The sequence below is a fragment of the Crocodylus porosus genome, unplaced genomic scaffold (genome assembly GCF_001723895.1).
Source record: "Crocodylus porosus isolate Cpor-Errol unplaced genomic scaffold, CroPor_comp1, whole genome shotgun sequence".
NCBI lineage: Eukaryota > Metazoa > Chordata > Crocodylia > Crocodylidae > Crocodylus > Crocodylus porosus.
The window spans coordinates 51,180,122-51,187,032 of NW_017728949.1; the positions used below are offsets into that span (position 1 = coordinate 51,180,122).

The following is a 6,911-nucleotide window of genomic DNA, read 5'->3' on the forward strand; positions in this document are numbered from 1 at the left end:
GGCCCTAAATTTGAATGGCCCTAGAGGACTTTACTACCATAATCATTCATCAGTAATTCTCCAAGCCAGAGCTGAGGCAATAAATTTTGTGCCTATACTGTACTGTTTTGTGTACCTTCTACCATACAAAAATCAGTCAAATTCCAAACTGCATAAAAGATTCATCATAAAGAGAAAATAACTAATCTCAAGGGAAAAACATTTTCAAATTATTAAGTGCCAGCAAAGAAATGAGCTCTGTTGTAATAAGGCATTGTTCAAATGCAATAATACACAGTCCCATGCCTAACAAGCTTACAGTTCATAAGAAACCCATCAGGTGGAGATCATGTTAGAAGCTATTTTTAAATTAAATTTGAGTTGCAGGCTAGTTAGGCAGCACATAATCTAGCGGCATTCACACACAGCCTGGAATTAAGCTTATCTTTTTAGTTAGATTATAATATTTGTTATTGTGGAGATATTTTAGCAACTTTTTACATGTTTTTTTTTCCTTTCAAATTGTATATTTGTGTGTAGTGAGTGGGATGAAAAAGTCTTTCTGCTGTTTTCATGGTAATTGTTTTGACCCAAGGCTGGACCTTAAGAAAGGCCAAGACACTGTTATAGAAATACTTCTGTTCACTGAAGAGTTAACTAAATAAAAGAATGTTCATCAGCAATTTTTTTTCTATTTGTGAATCTTTTATACCTTGAACATATGGTTAAAAGTTGTGATTAAAGTCCATTTGCCTGGCATGATGATTTTTCATTTTGAGTGAAAAAATATGCATTAAACCATATTGTGTGTCCAAACTGCATTCCATTTGTGTAACTTTTTGTTTCAGGAAACAACATGATGTAGGATATAAGCAATGATTCCAGGACACAAGACTTCAAATATCTGCAATAATCTTTACATATTATATGTAGTCATAGAGCGATCCTGGTTATTTTGCAGTTGGCATAAAAGTAACATTTCCCTAATGGGATGATCATAGTGGGCATGGACAATTGTTACATTTCTAGCAGAAAAAATGCCTTTTCCCTCAAGAAACTGAGAGCAGACAGGCATTTGTGCAGTTTCTACCTCAGGAAATGTGCTGCATCTGAGAAAAAGATGATCTTCTTTCAATGAGGAAGATCTTGCCTGTGCAAAAATTTTTCCTACCTTTCCTAGACCAGGGTGATCCTGGTCTGGGGAAGATGGGTGAAAGGGACCAGTGGCTGCTCAACTCCTCCTGGGAAATGGTAGGACTGGAACAATGGGAAAATGCTCTCCTTATATTGCCCAGGCTGGGCTCACCCTGGTGAGAGGAGGTGGCTGCAGGGTGGAGACTGCCAGAAATTTGCAGCCCTAGAAATGAATGTCTGTCCGTAGTTATTGAAATTACATATGTACTTCCATTTGTTAGCAGTATATAGGTAATTCCACCAGAATTCTCCTCTCACTAGAACTATTTAACCTTGAACAAAGAGTACAAATTTATACCTTTATTTCTTTGTATTTCTAATATTTACAATATTATTTTTCTTCCAAGGATTTTCCATTTATCTAGTGTTTTATGTCATTTGATCATCTTTATCAGCTCCCTCCTCATACTTTCACATGTTTTGTTGAAATTTGCTTTTTTTATTTACCATCTTTGTTATTACTGTTACTATATGCCCTAGAGTTTTTGATACTACTTTCTGTAAATTATATAAGTAATCTAACATGACTATCTATTTTCCTTTGTGTCCTATTTACTTTTCAGGAAAAAATTAGGCAAGTTCCCGCATTTTGAAGCCATACATTTTTCTAAAATATCATGAGATTGTATAGATTTTATATAGAGCCATTGCACTTCTGCTTACAGATCAGGCTCTATCAATTTAGTTATTATAATAATCATTTTACTGTTGTTTGAAGCTAAAGGCCAAAGTGCATATTTTCTATTCAATCTGTAAGTTGCTTCTCCTTTTTCTTTAATGAAAATCCATATATACTGTTGCCTTGTTTGCTAATATCCTGCTGTGAGAAAGACAGCATTCCTCTCTATTCTTGATTGAACTATATTGCCAGTCAATCATATTACTCGAGCACACAATAAAAGAATGTCTTCTTGTATTTCACAGTGGAATGTGAAACCTGAAATTGATTTGATTGTATACTGTGGCATGTAATTTATAGCAGATTCTACACCCATCTCTATAAATTTGTATTTTTTGATGTCCAGAAACAGAACATACCTTGCAATTTTCTTCTAAATTTTCATCATGATCCATGCTGAATGCTGGAAGTAAAAAGGGATAAGGGACGTCAGTCTGGAAAGGCTCTGTATAAATACTTTCCCTTTACCATTCATTCTCTACCACTGTGGGTACAGGATAGTGGGCCAAATGAACTTGAGGTCTGACCAAGCGTGGCATTTTTTTAATCTTCTCACGTGTCAACAAAGACTGAAACACATGTATCATTATTGTCCTTTTTTGGTGTCACAATAAGAAGGTATGAATTTGTCAAAGGCTCGGGGAATTTAAGAACTTATCTTGAAGTGTACCCAGATGAAGACTTTTATCAATAAAATTTCAATGGAGCAAATTAGGACCAAGAACTGATTTCAAGGAAGACATACCCTTTTTATTACATTATGTATACAATAAATTAATGCTAATGAAGCTTCATAACTTAAATATTTTATGAAGTGTCAAGATTCAGCTATGAAAGATCTTATAGCATGATTTTTTTTCAGCTATTTATGTGCAAAATAACTTTTCTTAACAATGGTTTGGAGATTTGGAGGAAATAAGTAGGAATCAAATGCACCCAAAGTCTAAGTGTAGAAAGAAATGGTTTATATTACAGGCAGTCCTCAACTTATAATGTTTCAAGTTACAACATTTCATACTTACAACATTTATAAATTGACACCCCGTTTCAACTTTCTGACGTCAGTTTTGACTTTACAATGCTTGATACAATGCCAGGCCACACCAGCGAACAATTTCTCTGTGTTGCCCATCTCCCTGGAGAATATCTGCCCAAACTTCCTTGGACATTTTCTTTAAAAAAGAAGACAAACCTCAACCAAGACTCCTGAGAAGACTCCACCCAAGAACCCTTCAAGAAGTCCAGCAAAATTACCTCGAAGAAGTCCTTCCAAATCAATATGATTGCTATTTACAATATAAATACACTGAAGTAACTATATTACTTACCTATAATTGACTGAGTACAAAATTCTGCATTATTTTCAGTGAAAATATGGTATTGGGCCTTGGTTCAGCAACCAATCCCCCATTTATAGCATTGTTTCCTATGGGAAAATTGGTTCCAAGTTACGTTTCAACTTAAGACGCAGTTTTCAGGAACCAATTGTGTCATAAGTCCGAGGACTGTCTGTACTGTAATTTAATGTTAGAGAGAGTTGGGCTTTGAATTCTTTTTGGAGAGATTCAGCCAACCTCTACTGCTAAAACTTATAGCCCACTTTAAATGAAAATTGTGACTCTTAGGGTGCATCTAACACAAGATGCATCATTGCGCATTAGCTTAATTTAATGTGTATCATGGGTTCACATCTACATGTGTGCACCTGTAATGTGCATTAAAAATGTTGAAATTAGACTAATTACACCTAAATTTGACACCTGCAAATGCAGGTATCAAATTTAGGCACAATTAATTAAAGCACATTAACACATGTGTAGATATGACCTGGCACTAACTTGACTGCCAGGTCTGCCCAGCCAGTAGGGGCACATTGCAGGGCTGCAGGGACTTGGCATTAACTTTAGTGCCAAGTCCCTGCACATGTAGACACCTGTCAAAATTGCTTAATGCGTATTAGCTTAATGCACATTAAATTTAGTCATGCTTAAATGCACATGTAGACACGCCCTTATTGATTGTTTTCTCTCCCAGTTACTTGTTTTGGGTCCCACTAAAACATACAGTGACTTCACAATCAAGCCTATCTGATTATAAACTCATGGCTCCTATTCAATAAAACTTGTAGTATTTCTCTTTTGGGTCAAAGAAAGAGAAATTGGGCAAGATCATTTAAGAATGAAAGATGGAGAGCCCAGTAAAGAACAACTGGAATGAAAAAAAGGAAGCATTTTAAAAAAAAGAGCAATATACCAACCTTACTCTACTATGCTTATTCTCTCTCTCATCTTTCTGTGGAGTTTAGCTATATAGCTTTCTTTTATAAATTCTATACAGACTCCTCTGTAAGCCATTTTCTTTCATTTGTTTGCTTAAATTTTCTCCCACATCTTTGCCTAACCTCCGCATGTCATCTGCAGCCATGTATTACATATAGTACCAGTATAAAAAAATAGAGTTTAAGGACAGCAAATCTAATATGATCATTCTATGACTTGTGTTTCCCAAAAGGTCAAAAAAGCTGATTTGCAAGCCCTTAAAATCTATTAATTTATGCAGTGCCTGTGCAATGGTATTGAGTACCCACTATGTGCTGTGGAAAAGGGTTTTGAATTAGTACCACATAGGCCAGCAGTGAAGGCTAACTAGAGGGAGCCAGCGAGGGAGTCTCAGCATTTATGCTTTTACATAATCGGGGACCCTAGAACCTAGACTTCCAAGGGTTCCTGCTACAACCTTCAGCTGTGCAAAATAGTAACTACTATTGTATCACAGCTTACAACTCCACTCACTGATATAGGAATGTGGGTTAGATTTCACTTCTTAACCTCACCAGACCTTGAAACCCAACTTGATTACTCAAGCTTTTTATGCCCAAGGTGCTTGACACTGAATCTACCCAGAGGCCATATCTATATGAGACACTGACTGCACCATCGTTACTACACAGTCATTTAATACTTGTTGTGGGGGATGGGGTGGACTACCTTGGGTTGGTCCCCCGTCTCCCCTCGATGGCCCCTGGAGAAGAGGGGGGGATCTGCCGTCCGTACCGCGCCTCCGCCGATCTCGCCTACCATGACTTGATGGAATTTTGGGGGGGTTCACCCGTCTGGGGAAGCGGGCAGTCCGGATGCGGTCCCTCGGCTCTAGAGTCCAGGGGTCCTGAGGGCTCCTCACCCGGTTCTCCGGGGTTAGCCGCCCTCTGGGGGGGCTTCCTACAGGGTGCTAGCCCCTGTGGTAGGTAACAGGGCCAAAAGGAACAAAGCAATATAATGCCAACACAAACGTCTGCGCCCACTTCTCTGGGGAGGAGGTTATCTCACTCCGCAATGGCCTTCGGCCCCGATCGGGCAGGGACCTTTGGCCCCTTAGTCTGTCCACCAGTCCCGCAGTGGGGTTTCTTCCTCCCCCTGCAGGACCCTATAAGAGTCCTTACGGTACCCGGCTTGGGCCAGGTGCCGCTGCCTTCTGCGGTACTGGGGTCAGCGTTCCCCTACCGCCTGCCGCTCGCGCCACGTGGGCGCGTTGGGGCTTACCTCCACCCCAGCGGGTCCTGCCAAGTGGCCAGACGGCTTGCAGCCGCCTGAGGAGGGTCTTTCCATCGGTGCTCCTCTTACCAGGACCCTCCGGCTCTGCTGCCGCCAGCTCCGCTGCCGCCGGTGTTGGCTCCCGTCGGAGCCTCTCCCTCCCCCCGTTTGGGGTTGGGGGGCTCCTTTTATCCCTCCGGGCCGGTCCCGATCCGGATCTGTCTGGGTTCCGGATAGGGGAAGGCTCCCGAGCCCACTTCCGGGTCCGCACCCGGAAGCTAGGCTGGACTCCACCGCCTTCCGCCTGGCCCTGGCCCCCCGGGTCTTTGACCCCTTCACACTTGTATAAACAAGCACTACAGTAAAATCTCCAGTAACTGGCACCTTACAAGCCAGCATGCTAGCTTGTAAGGAAAACTAAAACTGGAAGTGCCCACCATGACACTTCCGGTTTCTCTGAGCCTCCACGGCCCGGGCCAAAGCAGCCTGCGCTACTGAGCCCCCATGACCTGGGGGCATAACAGGCTGCGCAGGGCCTGCCTCCCTGTCCCATGGGGCCCTGGGGCCCGTAGGGCCTGCAGGAGAGTCGGCGATGCCGCAGGAGGGGTGGTGACACCACAGATGTGGCAGAAGAAGCAGCAGCCCAAACAGTCAAGGATACCTTTTCAGGCCACTCAATTAACAGGCATATTTTGTTATCTGGCATCCCCTATTCCCAGTGGATGCCTGATAACAGAGCTTTTACTGTAAATGACTGCACAGTAACCTGAGTTACCACGCAGTACTGTCACCAAATGGCTTTTAGATGATGCTGACTGCACAGTAGTTCATTATTACTGCGCAGTAGTATCACATCACACATCCTGCCATGCAATGCTACTGCACAGTAGTAATGAATTACTACGCAGTCAGCATCTCATGTAGACGTGGCCAGAGACACTTGGGCAAATTAATCCAAATCATCTAAATCTGTGAATTTTAAAGTGGATTAGTTTAACCACATTAAATGTCCTATATAGGTTGTCTCATTTAGAATTAAGATGCCTTAGTTTGATTTACCCTAATAACAAATTAAGAGTGAATGAGGATGTTCAAACAGCTGCTTAATGCAGTTTAAATTGAACTTCATAAATTGTTCAGCTCTACTTTCCTGAGTGTCCCTACATAGGCAAATCCTTTGCAGGGTGGGAAGGAGCCTGGGAACAGCAAATATACAAAGACACATGTAGAAGGAGAAATCTAGCCTCCTCCACACCAAAGGCCAGAGATGAAAAATTCACATCTGTCTTTACTGGTCTAATGGCTTTGATGAGTATAAATAATCATAACTGCTATCAAAGACTTTAACTAATGTTAGTGAACCAGAGCATCTGGCCTATTGTTCTCATTTGTGTGTGTGTGTGTGTGTGTGTGTGTGTGTGTGTGTGTGTAGGCAAAGTTCTTTGGGTAAATGTGATATCTTCTGTTAGACCAACTAAATAGTTGGGAAAAAGTTTCATAGTTTCATAGTTAGCAGGGTTGGAAGGGAC

At 41.3% G+C, this 6,911-nt stretch overlaps 1 long non-coding RNA gene across 1 annotated transcript in view; it reads right to left on the reverse strand.

The window, feature by feature from the left end:
- Positions 1-1,691: 1,691 nt before the first annotated feature.
- The window catches only part of LOC109322570, a 7,176-nt gene continuing 1,956 nt past the window's right edge, over positions 1,692-6,911 (reverse strand). Inside the window, exons 2-3 of the long non-coding RNA XR_002104408.1 lie at positions 2,212-2,255; positions 1,692-2,110 (exon numbers count right to left, since the gene is read on the reverse strand). This is a non-coding gene — a long non-coding RNA (uncharacterized LOC109322570). The remainder of the gene's footprint in view (positions 2,111-2,211; positions 2,256-6,911) is intronic.